Source organism: Nelumbo nucifera, chromosome 2 (assembly GCF_055504915.1).
Source record: "Nelumbo nucifera cultivar China Antique chromosome 2, China Antique-T2T, whole genome shotgun sequence".
In the NCBI taxonomy this organism is placed as follows: Eukaryota; Viridiplantae; Streptophyta; class Magnoliopsida; order Proteales; family Nelumbonaceae; genus Nelumbo; species Nelumbo nucifera.
The window spans coordinates 14,140,972-14,166,438 of NC_142650.1; the positions used below are offsets into that span (position 1 = coordinate 14,140,972).

The following is a 25,467-nucleotide window of genomic DNA, read 5'->3' on the forward strand; positions in this document are numbered from 1 at the left end:
GCACCAAACGAGGCCTTAGATATTGGAAATTTGGATGAGGAGCAGGCAGCAGAGGCGGGGGACGGGGGGATAAAAACACGAGAGCCGTTACCCATAGATGCGACTCAATCGGAGATATATATGTTTTCGTCCCCCGCGGCCCAGCCACCTCTTCCTTCTCCCGTTCGTGTGCCTCTCGTTTTCATTTCGTACATGTGTCCATACACAGAGCAATGAGCAATGCCAGTCCCCTCCATATTTAACGAATCGCTCCCGCTCAAAGTTTGAAGTAAAATAGTGGTTACAAGACACTTTTCTCGGAATACCGGGACAGGGAGTTCAAAAATTCTAGTCAATCAATATTAGTGGAAAACGGTCTCTATTAATTTTGAGGTCCTAATTCTGTGCTTTTTCTCTCCTCAGACAGGTCGATGAGTATTACATCTAAGTCGGCGTGAAGGCCGGGGATGACCATCACTAAGTAGCTTCTTCCTTCTAGAGGTAACATTCGATCCCAATATTTGCAAAATAGAAGAATTTCTTCGTTTGCTGTAATGGAGAATATCGTCTATTGAAATATCTCACAGGATGAAAATCAGATAATAAGTACAAACCTCACTAATCAAATTTGAATAGTATCAGATAAAAATCTTTCGAAAACCACGTAAACATGCATCGGAGATAGAGACGGAGTAGGAAGTCTAGTAGAATGTTATACTTAGCGTGATATTATTGATCTGAGGGGAAAATATGAGGGCCAACGAGCTAATACTTTCAACACATATGGTTGGGCATTTACTTCAAGTCCCTTTTACATGTAGCAAATTGTAGATGAAGTATTTATTAGCTAAAATATATTATTCATACAGACAGATCCACATGTTTCTGGGTGAGCTGAAGTTGTCACTCCAGCCCTCCTCTCTTCCCAGTTGGCCGAGCACGGTTTGGGAAATGGAAAGCGCTGAATTTGGGTCTGTGATCATTCCAAATGTGTACATGAAGGTAGCGAGGTGACTTTGTGAAATCTACTATGTTGTAAAAAATATACAAGTTAGATAGCTACGCTGCTGAGACATTTAAATTAATGAAAAAAATTGGAAGTGAAATGGTTATGGATAACTGAGATAAAAAAAGTTGAATTCAACCAGCAAATTTGAGTGAGAAATGCAGAAAGAAAGGAAGTAGATGTGTTTAGGGGGGCACTAAAATGGGAATATAAGATAAAATCAAACAGTGTAGAATTCAGAGGGGTTTACTCGGTGATGTGGCACCAAAAGCCAAGGCCAAAGCAAGATCAAAATCTGGTTGAATAAGAATTGTGCATACAAATAGAGGTTCAGTGTTGGGATGGATACAACAGTACTGGATAAACACATTTATTTCACCAAACTTGATGTTAGAGTTGATATGTGGGAGTTTGGTAGTGTTGCCATATTGGATGAAATACATAGGTGACAATTCTAGAACTTTTTCTGTGACAGTAGCTCAATGGTTTTTCTCCTCAAATTTGGTCTGGCTTCCATATACGGCACAACTCTTATCTGTAGTGTATAGTTCTAGAATTACTAAGTTCATTGTTTTAGCTAGGGCTTTGCCACATACATCCTCATTGGGTATGGAAACACATGGGTTCAATGAAATTGGTCTAGCTATGATTTGTGTATTCTTAAAGAAATCCAACATTTCTTCATGAATATTAAGTCTTTATAACTGATACCCCGTTTTTTACAAGTAAAATGCTTATGAATGAAATGCCTGCCAATCTCGTTTTCATCTTAATTTGGGTTCTAAGCAATAATAAAAGCTTTTTCCTTTTTTTTTTTCATAGCATGACTTCATACACATATCTACCCTTCTCTCTAAGATTATAAAGCAAAAGCTTTAACCACAGCAATTCAATCATGGCACAAACTCTTGCTCTAAATTTGGCTTCTACTTTATATTTGGTCAGCATATATTGTTACTTCTAGCAGTCAAAATTTTTTCCAACAAAAGTACATGATCATATGTGGACCTTCCGTAATCTCTATCTCCAGCCAATCTATACTGGTATAAGATTCTATCTAGAAATACCCGTGATTAGTGGTTAATAGACCCTTTACATTTATAGATTTGAAGTAATTGAATATCCTCTCAACAACTTCTAGGCTAGGAACTTGAGGAGCATGCACACATTGACTCATTACATTCACTGCATAGCCGATGTTAGGCCTGTTCAGGCATGAATATAGAGGCTTCAGGTTTGCATACTAGTCTTGGAATATCTCTTGGTCAGATGGTAACTCCCTACTATAATTGATCTTGCAAGGCATTCTTTACATCAAATGAAACAAAATCGAAAATAAATTAGTTGCTAGTGGAGAGATTACCTAAATGAAGTCCATCTTGTCTTCATGAGCAAAGGACTGTGTTGTATAACCTTTAGCAACCATTATCAATACCTTGTAATTGACCCATCAACCTTTTGCTTTATTATCAAGTCCCAATGCAACCAATTGGCTTCTTCCTTGTGGGCAAAATGATAATATCCTGTGTATCTTTCTTGGATAGTGCTCTCATCACTTCCCATCAGTGTCATTCTATTCAAGATGTGAGATTACCCTCCTTAACTTTGAGGGTAAGAAAGCAAAAGAAGCAAAGGACACAAAAACATAGTGTGAAGGAGGTGAATTTACATAAAGTAAATCTAGAATTGGGATGAGAAGTATACTGATATGTTCCTTTGCATGAGGTAGTAGAAACATCCAAAATTTTCCAGTACAACATCTACAAAAGATAATGAAGGGTACTTGATTCGTTTGAAGCCATAGTAGCAGTCACTTGCTTTTAGCACAAACCTTTAGCTCCCACACTTCCTTTTTTGTACTGCTACAAAGTTGTAATTTGAGTAGCCATAGACCATAGATGTCATAATCTTGCAATTTCTTGTGATGCGACTAAAAGTTTGAATTATGAATTCGAAGGGTTTCCAATTGAAGTCTTTACCATTGAATCTTTTTTCCCCCTTTTGAAATACGTTATCTATTACTGTTTAAATCTTTCAATTTGTCTGATTCATGTGATTTAGATAGTTTTGACAGTGACCCTATTCTGTACCTTGTCATTTATTTATTTATTTTCCTGAAGGGCTTTTGTTTTAAAGCCCTTCCTAGACTAGAGATTTATGTTGGTTATTTAATCCCTATCTAAGACCTTTTTTTTGGTCCAAATTGAAGAAAAGATTATAGGTAAAAGAAATGTGTGAATACTTTTCATGTGATCTGAATTCCCAGGATTAATGATACAAGATCAACTAGAATGAAGAAACAAATGGGATTTGCAAATACAACACCTAACTTGGCAAAGAAGGGGAGTTAGATGCATCTTCTAGTTGACAGAGTAATGGCAAAGATGTTCCAAGTCCAACACAGAAGTAGATGGACTATTTGTGGAGGAAATCCTAGAAGGTGCAATAATCAAAGACATAAGGGTGGAGGACAGATATATGCTTGAGCTACTCAAGGTAGACTTTTGGTTAGTCTGGTAACTCTTTTGAATTTTGTTGTCCCTATGTAAATTTCATCAAGTTGTACTGTCTTCCTACTCTTCCTTCAATAATTGCACTTGCTTTTATCCTTTATGTTAGGTTTGTAGTCATCCAATTACCCTTTTTGAATTTTGTTGTCCCTTATCCCATCAAGTTCTACTTTCTCCCTACTCTTCCTGCAATAATTGCACTTGCTTTTATCCTTTGTATTAGTTTTTTTGTCAACCCAATTACCCTCTTTACCTCCTTTTGATGATTTAAAAGAAATTGTAGGCAAATGGTTAATAGACATGGGATGGAAGAATTAAGAGAACATGGTATCACAGTATCACTAGATGGAGGAACATTTCTTTACAATATCTTCATCCTGGTTGATTCATATACTGAACTAAGGCCATCAATAAGGTAAAAAATCACTTATCTTTTGGTGATAGTTTCTTGCTCTATCAGCTGATAATGGTCCAACCCCTTCCACGTAAGTAAGATTGGGGAGAAATCTTTCCAAGAAATGTATGATAACTTTAAGAAGTACCTGCTTCTTAATAAGAAATTCAAGTGATGGTGCGCAATCCGGTCACTCCTAACTGGCACTTGCGTGGCTCCTGAAAGGTACCTGAGATGGAGAAGATGAAGAATCCCCGGGGGCTTACCCGGTGGGAACACTCCGACGCTTAAGTTAGAGTTCTGTGAAAGATGCAAAGAGAGGAAGAAAGCTAAGAGTGCAGATAGCGCGAGTATCAGGAAATTACCTCTGTCCTTTGGGATTGGGCTAGTTATAACAGAACTCTGTCGAATCAGGCCCACCTGCCTCTGATGGGGCAGGTATAACCGCCACTGTCGTCCTGCCGCAGCCGTTACAGCCAGGGCTGAGGTGGCACGTGCGGGGCCGTCCTTGCAGGGTACGTACCTGTCAGGTGTAAGACACCTTCTACAGGTGGTGGGCACGACACTGTCTGACGAGAGACGTGGTTGCAGTCTCCAGGTTTGTCGGGTACGGTGGTCGGGCAGGAGGCCTTCCTGTGATGTGTTGAACTGCTCTTCTGCGAGCTACCCTGTACCGAGCCACCCTGCAAGTGGCGAGCTGCTTGTGGCAAGCTACACCGAGCTGTCTGGCTCGAGGTGTCTCTACCTCGGGGTATCTAGAGGCGGATCGTGGTGTTCCTGTTTGGGAGTGGCCTAAAATCCAATGGGTGGAGCTCGGGCATTAGGAAAGGTCAGGGGGTCTCGAGCTCGGAGGTAGCTCGGAGTGCCTCAGCCTTGGGAAGGAGGTGCAAGCCAGGCGGCTCTCGGCGAGTAGCCTAACCCGCCGAGTTGCCAGACTAAACTCGGTGAGCCCTTCCCACCGAGTTGCGGTTGCGCTTGCTGTGCTATCACGCTGAGTCATCGCTTGAGCAAGGTCATGCCCACGTGTACCCGTGCTACGAGGTCGGGCCAAATCACCCTCCATCATCAAGTGTCCAAAAGCTCCTCCAACTCAAGGCTCTCAGGTTCCTTAAGAAGCACCTGTCAAAATTTGGCTTAATAGCTCCTTGAGTGGGGCATCGGTTGCTGTATAATAGTCTACCTGCAAGAAGAAAAGTTTACAATAGGTTACCGTCCTATAATCATAGTCCATGCTGATGATTACCAAAACCAAGTATGCTACTTTGATGATTACCAAATGAATAATAATTTTAGAGGATTCATTTGATCTGTTGAAAATATAGATAGCTTTGAGCTAGAATTCATTTGATGATATTATTTTTCAACAATCTTGTGCCATAAATGGGCAGCCCAAGGCTCCTGCCAATGCGGGGCCTGGGGAGGGACAGATGCACACAGCCTTACCCCTGCACATACACAGAGACTGTTTCCAATCTTCATTATAATTCAATTATTCACTTAATGATGCCATTTTGTTAAGAAAATTCTCTTAACTGTTACTTTTGTTTTTGTTATTCTATTCTTATCTTTGCTTTGACCTCTCCTTTGTGTTTTTAACAATTTCCATTTTCTTGCTTATGACTATCTTCATTGGGAATTATTCTCTGAAGAAGTACATTGAAATCATGCTATCATCTTGATATATACAAGGTTGCCATTCCAATTGGGGAATTATGAATGGAATATAAATTCTAAAGTATCAACAATATTTTATGGAGATTGCAAATAATAGCAATAATTTCAATCATTGGTGAGTAATTCAATAACTTTTAAATGACACCAACATAGCATTTTGCACATTTTAATGTATAAAACTAAGGTCAGTAAATTGGGCATAAGGCTGTCTTCACTTGTGGGTTGGATTGATTTCTAGAAAACTTGGTCAATGACAAGTATTTGTCCTTAAAAAATACTAGTAAGCATGCACGTGCTTTGCACGTGGTAATTCTAGATGATGATAATGATAGTAATATATATTCAAAAATTTCTATAAATTTTATGTATTTTTATTTTTATTATTAATCAAATGTAGATTGCAAAATCCAAATCTAATTACATAAACACCTCATCCAAATATGTGATAATTGGACCAAGTTGTGAAGTTTCAAGTATCATTGACAGGCTTATCTACTTTGCTACACTCTTCTTTTTGTAGTGCTTTTTCTTTTTGGTGTATGTTTTTTCTTTTGTTAATTTATCAAAAAATTGTAAGATTTAAATAGAGGGAATTGAATGAGGTGAAAAGTAGTTGTTCAATTTACAATTTAATAGGGACTAAATTAAAAAATGAGTATTTTAGTCAAAAGAAGGTTCCACAATTTTATTCATATTTTTAATAGTAGTGTAAATGTAGAACTATAGGTGTGTGTTCAAATTTTTCTACAATTTTTTTATTTATTTGTGTAAAAAAAATTCTAATATATCACACTTACTTTTTATTTAATATGATAAATATATGATATTATACATGTGCTTGAATGTTTTTTTTTTTTCTTGCAAAATTTATGTATTTTTATATTTTTATTATTTATTTATGACATTAAAGGTTAACACATTTAACCCAAAAGTTGAACGATTTATTATTAACTTTTATATTTCATTTTTGGTTAGTTCTAAATTATGTATTTCATTTTCGTTATCAATAAAAATAATTCTTGTTTATTATACTTATTTTTTTAATTTAATTAATAAAATATCATAAATGTGTCTACTTTTTTGTAATTTTTTATATTTATTTATATTTTAAAAAATTATTATCTAACTATGACTTCGTAAGTTGATCAATTTGATTCAGATTGTTGAATTGCTTAGCTACCACTTGGATAAAAAATGGTTTTGTTTTTGAGTCAATTTTAAAATATATGGGTTTATATTGTTAAAAATATTGACATAGATCTTTTAGTAGCATTTATTAGTGAAAAATAACTTAAAAATATATGGTTTAATAAGAGAAAATGGGATTTAATACCTTAAGTAATAGTTGGAGTTACATTTTCAACCCTTACAATTAGAAATAGATTAAATACAAAAGTATAGGCATTTTAGTAGTCATTAAAGCTGGCATTAAAACTATATTAAAATGACTTTTATATGATTTCTCAAACAAAGAAGTAAAGGGTTTGCACGTGACAATTCTAGATGATGATAATTATAGTAATAATATATCCAAAATTTTCTATAAACTATCTATTTTTTTTATTTTTTGTTGTTTTTTATTATTAATCAGATGTAGATTGGAAAATTCAAATCTGATTACATAAACACCTCATCCAAATATGTGATAATCGGATCAAATTGTGAAGTTTTAAGTATCATTGACAGACCTACCTACTTGGCTAAACTCTTCTTTTTGTAGTGTTTTATCTTTTTGGTATCTTTTTTCTGTTGTTCATTTATAAAAAAAAATGTAAGATTTAAATAGAGGGAATTGAATGAGGTGAAAAGTAGTAGTTCAGTTTACAATTTAAACCTTACAAGTAAATAGGGTCTTTTAATTCTGGCCCTAAATTGCTATTTTACAAAAAAAAAAGAAAACCGTTGAAATGATCAAAGATCTGCTAACCCAAACGGTTTAACCATTAAAATGTTCAACCCAATTAACGTTCTTGGGTTGCTTTCAATCTATTTCCAATTTTTTTTTATTTACTTTAAAATAAAAATTAGAAAATAAAAAAAATTTGAAAAAAGAAACTTTTATATCTCATAAACTTGTTCGATTATTCCCGATGGCCAAAATTAGTTAGGGCTTTTAGTTTTTCCATTTTGATTTTGAGTTTTCTCATTTCTATGATTCTTTTTAAGTTCTAACAACTAAAAAAATGCAACTTCAATAAAAAAAATAAAAAAAATCGATGCAAGAGATGGGAAATTAAACATCGGTCTTATATTAAAATCTAAAATACACCAATAAAGCAAACGATCTGGGATCTGAGAGAGATTTATAAAGATGAGAGACATGTAAGAAGAGGGCAAATGGTATTGTAACAATGGTGATGATGAACATGGAGATAGCCGCCGGTGGCAGTTTCTTCTTCTTCTTCTTAGGGCAAAACGGTTCTGCAACAATGATTGGTGAACATGGTGACAACCACCTCTGGTGACACTCCCTTCTTATTCTTCTTCTTTTTTATCACTTCTCAGCTTTGACCAGTTGCCCCTTTCTCAAAGATTCACACTCCCTTCTCATAATAATGTATATATACAATGGACTTTTAACCTAATCCTAAACTAACGGTCAAAATAAAAAGTTACATTACATTTTACATCTTATCAGTTTGACTTGCTCAAACTGGACAGTTGAACTGTTGACCCGGAAACCAGAAGCAAAAGCAATTCCATTTTTGGATCGGTTGTTAAAACCTTGATTTTAGTTAAAAGAAATTTCCACAATATTATTCATATTTTTAATAGTAGTGTAAATATAGAATTATAGATGTGTTCAATTTTTTCTATATTTTTTTTTTGTATTTTTTGTGTTAAAAATAATTCATATATGTCACACTTACTTTTTGTTTAATATGATAAATACATGATATTATACATGTGCTTGAATATTTTTTTATGCAAAATTTATGTGTTTTTTCGTTTTTGTATTTTTATATTTTATTATTTATTTATGACATTAATGGTTAACACATTTAACCCAAAAGTTTAACTATTTATTATTAATTTTTATATTTCATTTTTGGTTAGTTCTAAATTATGCATTTCATTTTCATTATCAATAAAAGTAATTCTTATTCATTACACTTATTTTTTTTAGTTTAATTAATAAAAATATCATAAATGTGACTAATTTTTTATACATTTTTTTTTGTAAATTTCTATATTTATTTTTATTTTAAAAGTTTTATTACCTAATTATGACTTCATAGGTTGATCAATTTGATTCGAATGGTTGAATTGCTTAGCCACCACTTGGATAAAGAATAATTTTGTTTTTGATTCAGTTTTAAAATATATGGGCTTATATTGTTAAAAATATTGACATAGATCTAATTAGTAACATTTATTAGTGAAAAATAACTTAAAAATATAGGATTTAATAAGAGAAAATGGGATTTAATACCTTAAGTATAAGACTTAATGAGAGGGGATTAAATGATGTGGAAAGTAATAATTGAAGTTACACTTTCAACCCTTACAATAATTAAAGATGGATTAAATATACAAATATGGCCATTATAGTAGCCATTAAAGCTGCCATAAAACTATAATAAATGACTTTTATAGCCTTTTCCAAACAAAGAAATAGAGGGTAATTTTAGTCCAAAAAAAGTTTCACATTGCATTTACACTTTTATATTTAGTATAGATTTTAGGTATTTGTGTTGCATACAGCATCTCCCATTTGGAAAAAAAAGAACATCCTCAAGTTTTGGAGTGATGATTGGTAATCTTGTATACAGAAAATTAGTTTCTTTTTCCATGTATAGGAAATATTTGTTTTTGGTACCAAGATAGGAAAGGATTAGATTCTATGAAGTTAACATTTACTCATTTTAAACTCTCAAGATCTTCATTCTGCTTTAAATAGCCACATTGAATCTTTTAATCAGGCTTTTGAATAGTATCTGGCATAACCACAAGTTCCATCACCTTTTCATTCTCACCATGACTAAAGGGCAATTTAACAAGTAGGTTTTGATCTTTGAAAGCACAGACACCCATGGGCTTGGCTATGTATTTCATCTCTTCTACTTCACCTTTTTTGATTGATACCTCTTCTACTTCATCTTGAATCTGTTATTTGATCAACTATTTTGTGATCAGTTTCTTTTGCCTCACTTGAAGTCTTTTATATTTCAAACATATGTCATCCTATATGCTTTCTCCCTTTCTTTGAATCAACTGCCTTTTTAGGCAGCATTAGTTTAGGGATCTCCAATTCCTCAACTATAGATCGAAGCATTTTTAGTTTTTGGGTCTCCATTGGCAATGTAACGACCTTTCTTTTTTATGTTGAATATCATAGATTTTGTGATATCATTATTTAGCTCTCCTAATTGTTTTTTTTTTTTTGATCAGCAAAAGAGAATTTTATTTGAAATTAGGGTTAAAATAAGGTTTTACAGCTTTGTGTATGGGATTAAAGCTCCCACACTATTACAAATTTCTGTCCCATTTTACATTGCAGCCCAAAACAATTGTTGCCTCAAAGCCCCTTGTTTAGCAAGATAATCAGCTAGCCCATTTGCACTTCTTCTAACCCATTTGAATTCAGCCTCTACCTCCCTTTCAACATTTTCCACTTCCCTTATCACTTGTTTGAAGGTCCACGGAATACTTCTATTGTTTTTAGCCCAAGAAATGATTACCTTGGAATCCCCTTCAACCTCAATGTGCCTCATTCCCAGTTGCTTAGCTATCTTGAACCCTTGTAGCAATGCCATTACCTCAGCTTTTAGAGAGTTGCCCATGCCAACCAGTCTAGAGAACAAAGCTAATATTCTCCTTTCAGAATTTCTGATTACTCCCCCAATACCTGATAGTCCCAGATTTACAAAAAGAGCTTCCGTCAAAGTTCAGTTTAAATATGTTACCATCTGGAGGTTTCCATTCCATCCTTACTTTCTCTTTTACTCTTCAGGACTGTGCTACTTCTATCCAAGACCTCATAATGTCTATGATAGAGAAATCTTGAAAGATATGCATAGATCTTACCCAGTGAGCTACTTTAACTTTGATGGTGTCGATTACCTCCTCCATTGATCTACTTTTGTCCAAAAATATTCTGCTGTTCCTTTCTTCCCAAATCACCCAGCAAATAGCTGCCTTTGTAGCTTTCCACATAACCTTCCCTCTTTTCTTTGGTTGACTCAAAAAGTCCTGGTTAAAGAGTCCTGCCACATCTTGAGGGGAAACCCACTTGCAACCAAAGAGAGTACAAAAAATTCCCAAATGTGATGCACAAAGGAGAAAGATAACAATAGGTGTGCCAGCGACTCACCACTTTCCATACAAAGGGAGCACATGTGAGGAGAAAGGCATACATAAGGCCTTCTTCTCTGCAGCATATCATAAGTATTTACCTTGCCAAGGAAGATTTCCCAACAGAAAGCTTGAATTTTTGGGGGAATAGGTTTACTCCATATTTCTTTAACAAGGAAATCCCCAATTGGGATGCTAGGTGAAGCAAGAACACTAAAGAAGGAAGAACAAGAGAAGAGGCCACCTGAGGAGCCTTTCCATATTCTGGAGTCTTCCAAGGATGGGTCCAAATGAACTTGTCCTATTAGGTTCAACAATTGAACTAAAGAGTCACATTCATTTTCCCTGAGGCCCCTTTTGAAACCCAGATTCCAATTAACCCCATTTGGACTAGGATTTCCCAAATTTCTTACTGTTTTCCCTTTGAAGTTTGACAAAGTGTAGAGGTCAGGAAAAAGGTCCTTAAGTGGAATATCTCCCACCCAAAGGTCTTTCCATAAACGAATTTTATTACCCTGGCCCACATCAAGTCGAATGGAATTAAGGAATGTCGGGTAAATTTCATAAATTGCTTTCCAAGGAGAAGCTGAAGAAACATGAGGGGCAATTTTTGCATCCCAACTATTCCATCCAAACCATGAATACTCTCAATGACTTTGTGCCACAACCTGTCTCTCTCAAAAGGGAATCTCCACAACCATTTTCCTAACAAAGCTGAGTTCCTGAGTGAAATATTTCCTATTCCCAGATCCCCTTGATCCTTGGGCTTTCTAACTTGGTCCCAATTAATCAAGTGAACCTTCCTCTCCTCTCTTGGGTCCCATAGGAAATCTCTCATGTATTTCTCTAAATTCCTTGCTACTCTACAGGGCATTCTAAAGGTTGAAAGGAAATAAATAGGGAGGCTTGTCAAAGTGGCTCTAATCAAGGTTATCCTTCCACCTAAAGAGATATAATTCCTCTTCCATAGAGCTAGCTTCCTGGCAAATCTTTCAATGACTGGCTTCTAGAAACCTTCTGACCTAGGATTGCCTCCTAATGGTAACCCCAAGTAGCTCATTGGCCAACTTCTAATCTCGCACCCCAAAATCTCTGCGAATCTATGGAGTTCCCCTTCCTCTAGATTAACCCCTACAATGCTTGTTTTAGTCCAATTTATCCATAAACCTGTCACCCCCACAAAGTTATCCAATAGTAATTTTAGGTTTACCACTCCTTCCTCATTCCCACCCTCACAAAAGAATATTGTGTCATCTGCAAATTGGAGGTAGGTAACAACCACTTGATTTCTACCTATCCTCCACCCTCTAAACAGTCCTTGGGAATCAGCTTTCGCCACCATTTTGCTTAACACCTCAACAACTATAGTGAAGAGAAAAGGGGATAAAGGTATCCTTGCCTAATTCCTCTCTTAGCCGGAAAGAAATCCTTCGCTACACCATTAATAAGAATTGAGTAATGGACAGAACTTAGGCATCCTCTAATCCAAGATCTCCATTTGGTTCCAAAGCCCAACCTTTCTAACATTTGAAGAAGAACTTCACAGTTAACCATAGCTTTCTCTAGGTCCACTTTACACACCAACCCTTTTCCTCTACCATTTCTTTTTTCTGCAACACACTCATTAGCCACTAGAATTTGATCCACAATCTGCCTTCCTTCCACAAAGGCACCTTGGAAAGGTGAGATGATCGATGGTAGCACTTTCTTGATTCTTTCTGAGAGAACCTTTGCAATAATTTTATATACATTCCCAATAAGACTAATTGGCCTATAATCTTTAAGAGTTTTGGCCTCTCTCTTCTTCGGGATTAAAGTGATAAAAGTGGCATTCACCCCTCGAGGCACCTCTCCTTTGAGAAAGAATTGATTGAACACTTCTAGGATATCAATTTTCATCCAATCCCAACATTCTTGATAGAAGGCCATTGAAAATCCATCCGGCCTGGGGGATTTTGATCTCTCCATGGAAAAGATTGCATCTTTGATTTCTTCTAGAGTAAAATTCCTTTCCAAAAACAAGGATTGCTCGTCTGAGATCCTATCCCCTTCCATTTCTGGTAGCTCTATTGCCACCCTGCTTGAACTTGTGAGAATTTCCTTGAAATGGTTTACAAAGATCCTTGTGATCTCCTGGCTTTCTCTTACTTCCTGACCCCCCTCCTCCACACTAAAGATTAAGTTTTTCTTTCTTCTTCCGTTTGCAATTGCATGGAAAAACTTAGTGTTACCATCTCCTTCAACAATCCAAAGATACCTTGACTTCTGTCTCCAACATATTTCCTCTTTTTTAATATCCCTTCCAATTCTTGCTTGATTTTCCATCGACCCTCTCTCTCTTCTTCTGATAACATTCTGATAGCCTCTTTCTTGTCTAGTTCCTCAATCTTCCTCACTATGTTATCTTTTATTTCCTCTACCCTCCCAAAATGCTTTTTATTCCACTCTTTTATTTTCCTTTTTATCCTCTTTAATTTCCATGCAAAGCTTAACATTTTCATACTCCCCAAAGGTCCGAGTTCATGCCACCATTCCTTCAATCTGGTTTTAAATGAGTGATCCTCAAACCACATATTTTCAAACCTGAATGGAGTAGGGCCTCCTCTTGGGCTTTCCTTCTCAATGGAAATGGGGCAATGGTTTGAAGTAACCCTAGGTAGCCCTTTCACTACTATTGAGCCCCACAATTCTTCCCAGTCGGGAGTAATGAGAAACCTATCCAGTTTGGGACAGGTTGGGGGGATTGAAAATTTAACCAAGTATAGTCCGCCCTTAGCATCGGAGGTTCACTCAATGCAAAGGAATCAATTAAGTTATTAAACTTCCTCATGCTAGTAGTGATTCCTTGGCTCGGATTGTTTGTTTCTCCCAAAAATCTAATGACATTGAAATCACCTCCCACACACCATGGTCCCTCCCAGTTCCCCTAATAGCACATAATTCCTCCCCAAAAGCCTCCCTGTCTCTACAGGCGTTAGGACCATATACATTTGTTACCACCCATTCCCTCCCATCCGATAGTCTTCTAATTTTTAAGGAGACTGAATATCTACCAATCAATTCCTTCACACATTCCGTTTCCTCATTTCTCTAAATGGTTAAGATCCCTCCTGAGGCTCCCCATGATAGGACATACGACCAGCTTAGACCCCTGACTCCTCAAATGCTTCTTATCCACCTTCTATTTGGCTCTGAAATTTTGGTTTCTTGAATCAACATCATATCTGGTCTTTCTTTACTGAAAGCATTCCTGATTATCCTCCTCTTTTTGGCACTTCCTAGGCCTCTTACATTTCAGCTAACTATCTTCATTTCGACCTGTTTATGACCCCTTATCAATGGCTGCTTAATACTCCCCTCTTTTCCTTTTCAGGCTCCCCTCTTCCTTCTTCTCATAATTTATTCCACACTTAAGCTTCTCTAACTTGCTTCGCTTTCTTCTTCTTTGCTTTCCTTTTTCCTCAAGTATACCTTACTTCCTTCATTTTTCCTTCCCACTCTTCTTTCTCCTCCTGATTCAGCCTCCAAGCAACCACAGGGTGGTTTACTTTATTTTCATTATTCTCCAAAACTAGGGTTGGGTCAAATAGGTTTTCCAGGATTAAGGACCAAATTCTAGCTTTCTCTTGTTCTAGGCTATTGTTCTGTAGGTTCTCAGAATCTTGGGCTGTGGCACTTTTCATTGAGAGATTCCTGGGAGGAATGGCATTGGCTGTACCTGCGCAAACACATGAGAATAATTTAGAGGGGTCTAAACAAGGACTCACAGGCTGAAAAGGTAAACATGAAGAAGAGGAGTTAGGGATTCCCTGTCCCAGCATGCCTGATTCCTTCCCTTTATCAATACCCACTGATTCGGAAACCTTGACAGGCGACTCTGATATAACATCAATGTTCTGTTCCTCCTGTGCTTCTTTGTCTGGGTTAGTACCAAGATCCGACACTCCTTTATTAATATCTTGACGTTGTTCCTCCCCTGGGAGTTCTCCATCTTCCCTTCTGATTGAAACTGAGTTCACCACTAAGACTGGGGCAGGACTATCATCGGATTCTTCTTTTGGAGCCACGCTGGTGTATGTAGAGGGGTCTTCGAACAACAACTCTGTTCCCAACATTTCGTCGTCCCACAAGATGCATGTTTTAGCAGTGTTGACACTTCCGATACTATCTCCTAATTGTTGGTGGATTGCCTAAGAATGTTCATCTCTTTTGCTTTCAGATAATCTATTTTTTGGGACATGTCATGGTAGGTTGTAGGTATATATTGTAACCTAAATATCTGATAAAAACATTGATGCAGATTGTTCAGGAAAAGAACTAGGATATTTTATAAGGTTAAGACAAAAACAATGGAAATAAAGAAGAAATAAATAAAAAATGAAAACTGTGGAGAAATTGAGCACAATTGGTAACATTGTTGTTCATGGAAACTGAAAGCACTGTTAAGTAAACTGAACACTTCTCAAAAGGGAAAGGAGTTCACATGTTATTAGGTCAGCTTTCTGGGAATGCAGGAATTTATAGGTCAGCAATTATATCATCTGTTGGTTACGATGGAAAACATGCCACATGACCATCCTCTGTTTCCCTTAAACAGAATGGAATGGTGAAACAGGATTCATGTTGCTGAATCCATATCCGTGTAAGATACCCAGCAATAAGATAAAGAAATCTAACAACCTTTATTTGTATAAGGTGATGTTCATATTGGGGATGCTTCTAGCCAGCAAGGATACAGTGGGATGGGAAAATGCTTGGTATTGGCATGCTGTTCCTAGGTCCTCTTTTGTTTCCAGGATTGCATATAAGACATTGTACTTTGGGAAGGCATCATATCCAGTTTATCAATTGTATTCTACTGCAATTAGAAAACATGAACCACTTTGAGATGAATCTTGGCTCTTTGGGCTTTCCTGATACTGAAAAAGCTGGTATTTGGAGAAGAAATATGATGTAAGAATGGTTACTATTATACCGACTTATATAGGTTAGTCTGATCGAAGGGTGAATTTAGAAAGTATTAACTGGATGTAAAAGGGGATAGCAATGATTTTATGATTAAGCTAAGGATCTTTTGGAGTTAGAAAGGTGTAGTTCAAATGTTATGGGCCCGCGAATAGGATCTCGTCACGGGTCGGTCCACGGGAAAACCCTCTGTTTTCCCTTGTTCCTCCCTGCTCTTGATGGACCTATCTAGGTGCCCTAATGGTGATTTGTTCAAGAGATCACCTAACTCTCCTTTACTCTCTTTCTTGACTGAATATTCGATATCCTCATTCAATAATGGTGTCTCCTTAAATAGGAGATTACAAGAGTCCTAATCTTAGGGAGTCTCCTTGCTGAATAGGGAGACTTCCAATTCTATCTTGCTAAGGATAAGATAAGCTAATCCTAATCTGATAATAAGATAAACTAATCCTAATCTGATAACAAGATAAACTAATCCTAATCTGATAATAAGATAAACTAATCCTAATCTGATAACTTACTAACAAAATAAGATAAGAGCAATAGAATAAGATAAGAACAAGCAAGATGATCTAATCTAATCTGGCGGTGGGTCAGGTTCCTGTTGCTGCCGGCGGCGATGGTACGTCTTTCTGAGGAATGCGTCCATAACATCAAACCCTTGAAAGCTATAGGTTCTGTTGGGGTTGTGAAAATACAGAGAATTCAAAACAAATATTTAGAGGTTGACTTTTCAATAAAAATTTCGAGATTTTTATGGTGATTGATTGTATGGTGCAATTTATTTTGAAGGTACTTTGAACACGTTTTCTCAAAAGGATGAAAAATTCCCTTCTTGAGAAAGTTGATAAAATTCCAGAAATTAAGATTTAGATAGTTTTGATATGAAATTTGGTAGGATGGAATGTAATAGAAATTTATGGTCTGCGACATATATGAGGACATTTGGAGGTGGTTTGGCACAAAAGAACAAAGACCACTATAATGGGAAAACTTTGAGCTTTTATACAAATTCTTCAGGAAATGTTGAATGAAATGCTGTTGATTTTATTTTTATTTTTATTTTTTTGAGGCCTTTAATGATTGATTGATGCTAAAACCAAAAATTTGTATATGAAGGAAAAAAGAGAGAACTTAGAATCATTCCAGGCTCTATGGAAATTACTAATCATGATCATAATATGCACAAAATATCATTGATCACATTTTCTTTTTTTACAAAAAAAAGGTTCTTGATGAAGCAAAACGGTGGGACTGGATTTGTGTAGTCAACCCAAGGTTCAAAGTATCGTATCTTTTTATTTTATTTTATTTTTTTTGGGTAAAAGGATCCACTAAAAGCATCAAGGATACAAAAGAAGCCCCCTTTTACAGAAGTGAAGACTTTAAGCTAAGGGGGGTAAACTAGTACAAAAAGATACGGTTCTATTTACATTAGCTTTTTTTGCTAAGCTATGTGCAACAACTACATCTTTTCTATTTACATAGATCAGGTTTATATTATCAAAAAGAGTAAAAAGGTACTTGGCATGATCTAATGTTTTCAGATGTTAGAGTTATTTTCAGAATTCCCAAAAGATCTAGTCTTCTTAAACCTTGGATGATTGCCCAGAGTTCAGCTTCTGAGTAGTCATTTGCACGGCATGGCTGTCCTGCAATGCAAACATTGTGGGAATAAGATAACAAATAGAAACCTGTAGAAGCTGAGTGTGTTAATGTCCCAGGGTCTATCCACTATGGACAGGGAGTGGGAATTAAAAGAGAACCAGTGGGGAGAGAGAGAAGCTGTAGAACTTTCACTATGATTTTCAGAGAACTGAAAGTCCTGCTTGTGGAACATATCTGTCCGCTAGCAAGGCAATATCAAGAGGGTTGGTGATTTTCCTCTAAAGATTACATCATTTCTATTATCCCAAACGCTATGTAAAATGGCTAAAATCCTAGCCATGAAATAAATTTTCATCTATTTTGTTCCAGGATATCTCTTCGACCACCAGTTCAGGAAGTCAAGGGAGTCTGAGGAGATAAAATCATCTGGCTTAAATCCTACTTGGGCCTCCAACCTAGCTGCCCTCGCTAAGCTACACTCAAAGAAGAGATGATGTTGGGTTTCTGGGGCATCGTTGCAGAAAGTACAGCTGATATCTCCTTTACGCCTTAAGCACCAATTGGCTTGTTTTGTTTTTATTCCATTTGTTAGAATTTTCCACCCAAAGAGTTGGCATTTGTAGGGAGCTTTTATCGACGGGAGCCTGGACCATCGAATTGTAGTTCCCGAGGTACCTTCCCTGTCATCTGAATTGAAGCATTTGTAAGCTGAACGAACCGAAAATACTCCATTCTCTGTACCCTTCAAAAGTATAGTGTCTTATCTATTCTGACATTTGTTGAAAATGTAAAAGAAATTTGAAAAAATATATTTAGTTTCACTCTTTTTTTCACAATTTTGAAAAACTTGTTGAATCTTGTAAATTTATAGATGTTTTGGCAAATTTTTATAAGATTTGAGTCTTTAAAAAGATTAAAAAGCTTTTTGAAGGGTTTGGAAAAGAAAGAGGGCTTCTGAAATGGGTTTAGAAGCCCTCTTTCGAAGGGAGTTTTATTTGCGTTTCTGTCACAGTAAAATCGTACTGTATCGGTCGATACACTACCGTATCGGCCGATACAATGTTGAAACGCATCGATACTCAATGATACGGGTACGATATGGGCACGATACGGCTTTGATACGACGAATAGATAAGGCACATTCAATTTGGTATCGGCTGATACGTAATGAAATTTTGAACCTTGGGACAAATTATGTAACTGAAACAGGACTAATTTTTCCAAGTGAGTCAGAGCTCTGGACATGTGAACCTGCAAATGGCAAAACGATACATCAACCAGGCCAACGTTAATGTGCATTTGAGTGCTAACGTGGTCTGGTCTGATTCACGTGGACACGAACCGGTTTGTGTGAACACAAACTGGTCTAGAGCACAAACAAAAGCCCCAATTCTTTCCACCGAACCCTATCCATACACCAAACCCTTGTCCATCGGTGGCAACAAAGCTTTGCGGGTCATCGACAGCGAATCATACAACTGTTGGTCCTGCAATCCTAGACGTAAAGCAATAACGATATCTCCTCCTACTGAGATTCTCTCTTCCTATCTCCATCACTGGTTGAATTCATATGCTACCAGGAACTAACCACTTCTCCATCCCTAGTTATCTATGGATCAATAACCCCTTCACTTGACTGAAGCAAACCCCTTCACTTGACTGAAGCAAACTTGAAATAGGGGACCAGGAACTCCTTGTTTTTGTTAGGTGATCACTCATAGATCCTTTTCCGGATGGGAGATCTTAAAGAAAAAGATCCCCACGGGAGTACCACCAATACACAGCAAACATGAAGCTAAAATTTAATGAAGGCAAAGAGTGCAACCGATGCAAAAGCATTAACTACTTTCAAGAGTAGTTAAAGAGTGGATAATACAACAGTCAAATATTCTGCAACTAAATCTCAAAATGCATCAAGTACCTCATCAAAAACCAAAACACCATCATACTCTGACCCACACCATTGCAAAAACTGTTGTTCAATAAAGTCTAAGGCAAACCTGAACCAACCAATGGCACAGCATACATGTAAAGAATATAAAACCAGATCCCACTATAACTCAAGCTCTTCAAGTTTTCTTTTTCTTTTACAGTGAAACAAATCATTTTTCTTTTGACTTGAGGTGAAGACATGAAAAATGAGAAATGAGTCCATTTATGTGAAAGAAAACAAGGAATATGAATAAAATTTCAAATCCCCAAGGTGCTGAAGATGTCTCTGTCATTGAATAAATATGAGAAATGAGTCCTTCCCTAGCACTATTCTGAAGGTGCTGAAGATGTCATTGAAAAAAAAAATAGAAATGTATAACCATCAGTGAGGAGCCGAGTCAATCGGACATTAGTTAAAGGTCACAAGCAACCTGACAAGCGTAGACAATTGGTAAGCATGATAATGCCTTGGGACCCTTCAAATCCAAATCATCCTTAATGTTTAGATTGTATGTGGGTTCAGGTGGTTGCACTGCTGATGAGGAAGATGTTTCCACAAAGTTGGTGTCGAATAATCTGAATAGAGAATCTGCTTAACACATCCTATTAGATGAGAGTTTCTTGAATACAGTTGGTGCATTATTTTATAGTTAAGTACTAATATGAATTTGTTGAAACAGGGCTTTACGTCTAGGATTGCAGGACCAACAGTGGTATGACCGAATCCACGATGACCTGCCGGAAAAGAAGAAGAATGAAGAGGAGAAGAAGAAGAATACGTCGCTGCTGTAGCTCTGTCGCCGCCGGTGGACAAGGGTTTGATGTATGGGTAGAATTTGGTGGAAAGAAATGGAAGAAAGAAATCGAAGAAATAGAGCTTGTCTGTGTTTCAGACCGGTTCGTGTCCGTATTAACCGGACCAGACCACGTTAACGCTCAAACGCGCATTAACGTTGGCCTAGTCAACATGTTTTGCCATTCGTGGATTCACGCGTCCGGGCACCCACGGGAGCTTAAAAATAAGGAACTGAGGATGTCTTCCGTTCTTTTTTGGTCAGGATATATGCATTGGGTTTTCCTTTAAAAGGAGAGTTGGTTAATCTCTGAGGGAAGACTGTCTTCTGCAGGCTGCAGCCTGCATGTTGTTTGGACTTTGGGGGAAATAGGTTTGTCTTTTTTTGGTATTCTGAGTTGGCTGACCTCGACCTCCACTCTTGTTATTTTGGTATGACACGTCCATCTATATAACCCAGAATTTTTCTCATTTCCGATGTGCTTAGAGTTAAGAAGAGGTTAGAAGAAAACCCTTTCACGGCACGTTGGATTCTATTCGTAGTTGCGTGTTCCTTTTCGCTTTGTCCGGGATATTGGCTATTTACTACATTATAAATGCAGGAGAAGGACATGTCCTAATTGTTACCCACCTCCATGCACCCAAACATCAACAGTCCATTACTCAAATGAGCCATGTGCACTAATATAGGCTTAGCGTAGCTAACAAACTCTTCCTCTCTCTCTCTCTCAGTGTCATCTCTTCTGACTTCTCCTTGTTTCCAAACTGCGGTCATAAGAGTGACGACGACGGGGTGGGCAGTGGGCTGGGTCAAAATCTGGTTTTGGGTCTAAGAACTAACCTGACAGACTTTGAGGAAGGGAAAAGCTTTGTTAGCTGGAATGGAATCTGCTAAATTATCGAGTATATAGGATCCGATCGTGCTAGAGAAAAGGGCAGGTGTTACACAGTGATGTTTGAACAGTCGAGGCCTCAGAATTTAGCAATGTATGCGAAGTATTATCATATTGTATTTTAATTAATCAACTCAGCCACTGACTCACTTGGTGTAAAACAGAAAAAACTCAAAAAGAAAACTTGTGTGGCTCTATGTTTATCTTTAAGCAATCCCGTAAGCAACAGAATGAGGAGGGAAAGGTCGGGAAAATGTCAGAGCTAAGCTAAGGGCACCGATAAGGCATCATCGTGCGTCGTGCTCCTAGTGTCCTATCTTCACCCACTAAAGTTTGAGAAATTGTCTTTGTACTGGAAAATAGTATATAAGAACCAAATGTAGTAGCCAAAACAAAAGAGAAGGGGATTGATGATGATGAGCTGGGTGAGCAAGCATTCCAACTTTGACAGAACTCTAAATTGTCCTTCTCCTCTTCTTCCTCATGTGATGAATCATTATTGTTGTGGGTGGTGATGTTAATTTTTGGTGTTATGTATGCATCATTGACACCCATATTTGTTAAGTATTTTAATAGATCTGGTGTACTATCTCTGTCACATTATTTTTGGCTTGGATCTGGCCCAAAGAATAATACTTCTGGCCCAATCATTTATTTCTGAAGTTTCTATGAAGTAATGGCTACTATTCCAGCAATGTGTCCATGGATTAGACAATTGGATTCATGGTGGAATGAAATGCTGGCGCCATCTAATTCTAAGCGGCATGGATTGATGAGCATGTGCACCATGTGGATTGTGACCAACTCATGACATTACCCATTATCACTTGTATATTTCAAACCCCTGCTGGAGTGGTGGTTGCCTTTCTTGCCCAACTCTTTTTATTTTCTTTCAGCCTTTTTCTATTTTGTAATCTAAATATGCCTCCACATTGGAGACCAAATTAGCCCCCACAACATCCCACAGCACATCCTTGCCGTGTATTGCGAATATTTTTCGATGATGATATCATCATTTCTAGAATTATTATTAGGAGATGTTTCCAATACACGGCGGAAATATGCTGTGAGACGTTGTGGAGGGGGCTGATTTGAACTCCCCACATTGTCTAAAGGACTAAACTGTTTTCTAATATTGCCCCAGCCTGATTTCATGTCCCCCCTCCCAAACAAATGGTGAATTGGCTAAATTTCCCTAGTGATCTTAGACAGGGAAATTTTATTTTCTTTTCTAGTCATAGTCATAATTTCTGCACAAGGGCTTGTTGTGCTGATTCTTCTTCCCCATGAATGGAAAGGAAGAAAACAGAGATGGAGCCTTTGTGGGCCGCTTAACCATGTTCTCACATGTTCAGAAGGATCCGAACTTGTAAAGCCCAAAACATACGTATTAAAATATTCTAATCTGGCGTTTAACATGTCGGGGAATGTTGGAAAGTAAGCAATCAGTAGTTCGTTTCTATGTAATACAAAATTAGCGGAGGGGCCTTGCATTGCAGGGCTTTCGAAAGCTAAGTTATTATATAGGAAAAAATGAATTTGCAAAATGTACATTTTTTAAGAAAAAGAATTTATTTAAAATAAGTAGAAATTTATAGATAATAGTATATTTAATTTAATAAAATAAAACAATAAATAAATAAATAAAATTTTCAGTTTTGAAGTCAATTTAGTATAAATAAATTAATTTTGTTGTTAAATAAAGAATACAAATCTTTTTTTTTCTCAATTTTCTAACTGGGCTTTGGGCTTTATATGGGGGGTTGAGCTTGGCCTCAAGATCTAGGCCTGATGATCCGGTCATGCTCAAACTTAGACTTAAATATGTTCTATTGATATAAAGGCAAATGTCACATACTGACGTGGCCTATGAATATGTTTAATCCCAACCCTAGGGGTAGAGTTAAGGGAACCCAGGGAAGCCATGGCCCCCCATTCCATTTACATTTTGGCCCCCCTCATAAATATTGTGCTCAAACCTACCTATTGATAGCCCTAAATATAGGACTATCAACAGGTCGGGTATGGGTCGGAATTAGTTGGAATCGGAACTGATCCCACATGAAATGTTGAGAACTTGGACCTAATAGGGTCTATAATTTTTGGACCAGAACCGAACTGATCGATTTTCGAGACAATTGGGCCTGACCTGACAAACACGATTAAAATAATAATAAAAAAAATATATATATATATATAATATTAAATATTCTATATATATTATATGTATAGTATATATATAATTTACTTATTTAATATAATACATTATATATATATTCCAAATTGACAATAAGTGGGTCGACCTAGAATTGACTCGTTAGTTCCAATTCCTAGAACTAGAATTGGCCCAATCGGTTCGAGTTCATTGGGTCTGTTGGGTCAAACTCAACCCATTGACAACCCTACCTAAATATTAGGCTCAAGGGGAAGAGAATAATTTGTTAGTAAATTATTTCTAAATAAATAAATAATTTAGTAAAATAAATAAATAAATGTTTACTAAAATCTTTCTCTCAATGTCAAATCTCCTTTATTTTACCGATTTATAAATTATTTATTTACTTTTATTAACTAAATAAATGCTTAGATAATAATAAAATAAATAAATAAATGTCTATTAAAATCTTTATCTCAATGTCAAATCTCTTTTATTTTATTGATTTATAAATAATTTATTTAATTTTATTAAATAAATAAATACTTATATAATAATAGAAAATAAATAAATGAATAAATAAAAGTTGAGATAAAGAATAGAAAGAGAGAATTAAGCGAGGGAGAAGAGGGATGACATCTTACTCTGTAGGATGGCATAATCGTAAATAATTATATATGACATTGGTGTAATTCTCAAATATCATATAGGCATTACTATAAAGAGAGTAAATTTGTCTTATATATGGCATTCTTATAATTTATGAATGACGTAGAATCAATTAAATTGAAAGATTTGTCTTATGTGTGATAAATTTCTAATTTTCAAATACCATAAATACAATTACAAATTGGAATGTGTAGTAGTCATATAATTTGCAAATAACATAGGGGCAATTACAAGTCAATCATTTAAGGAGGTTTATCTTTACGAAAAATTACAGACAGGCCCAATACAGATTTCTGATTTCCCTTGCCGAACTATAAACATTCAAAATATCAACAACCCACACTTTATGGACCAATGCGGCTAAAATATCAACAACCTCATGCTTTCCTTTGTTGCATGAGATGCTAACCCATTCAACAGCGGCAATCAGCATTTTGTCTTAAAAGAAAAAAAAAAAATGGAAGCATGAGTGAGTGGCGCACCATTTGGGTAGATCTGGATCACTGGGCAACTCGAAACTTCCTACTGGCGAGAGCGTTGACTTTCTTCCTCACTCACTGTTAAACTTTATTTCTGGCAATTGGGGTAACATCAACAGAGGCTCTGAATATTATCCCGTTGGACCGACGTTAAGAACATGGACCACGGAATCCAGTCGTTTCAGTTAGACGAGCATGACCACGAGACGAGCTGGCTGATGGGTTTTGGCTCATTGAGTTGTAACTTGTAGATTGATGATATTCCATCATCCTCTTCCACTCTTATTCAAAATTCAATGGTTTGTACTCTGTACCTTTTCACTGTACTTTGTTTTCTTTTTGTTTTTTTATTTGGTTTTAAAATGCAGTGTCGGTGGCTGAGCATGAGAGGCCTCACTCCTCGCCTCTCGGGCCTCAACCACTTCCTCACTGGAGGAGACAGCGTCCTCCAACGCCATGGACAGTAGATACTGTCGGTCGGCCGCTTAGATGTTAAGATCATTCAAAAATCAAAAGGATGATATCATCAAATATATTTGTCATTTTCTTTGTTTTGATTCATTGCTGGTTATTCAAGAAAAACAACACTCGTGGTCGTGGAGGAACATCTAGGAGAACTCGATCGGTCTTTAACGAGTTGCATTCAGTCTTACTGGTTTCAATGACGCGTCGGCCGGGCCAACAGCTGTAAGCGAGTCAAAAGAAAAGGATTTGGAGTTGGAGCCTTGGAGGATCGAAAAGGTAAAGTCATTAGTATTACACTATGACCTAGGAATAGGATGAAAAGGTAATGGAGCGGGAGACGCATTACTCTCACCCATCATCCTTTTTCTCTTTTATCGTGGGCACGTGTCGGTTGTCCTCTACGAAGAAGACACCATGAAAACTTTAACGTGGCAGAATGAGCACCCAAGAGTTGGTTGCCGTGGCCCCTCCTCTCGGTTACCAGCCAAGATATGGCCGGTCGCCGGAGGGGTTCCACCACAAATCATAAAGGGTCATAGACAATGGTATGAGTATCTATCTGTCTACTACAGGAACAAACAGAAAGGAGAAGGAAGCAAATTTATGTTTTATGAAGATGGAGATTAGGAAGACTGTGAAGGAGAGGT

General features: G+C 36.8%; 1 long non-coding RNA gene across 1 annotated transcript; it reads left to right on the plus strand.

Moving 5' to 3' along the window:
- On the plus strand, positions 1-18,243 carry LOC148801931 (uncharacterized). Its single transcript, XR_016082861.1, has 3 exons — positions 1-480; positions 3,252-3,481; positions 17,804-18,243. It is a non-coding gene; the product is annotated as an uncharacterized LOC148801931 (long non-coding RNA).
- The last annotated feature ends 7,224 nt before the right edge of the window (positions 18,244-25,467 follow it).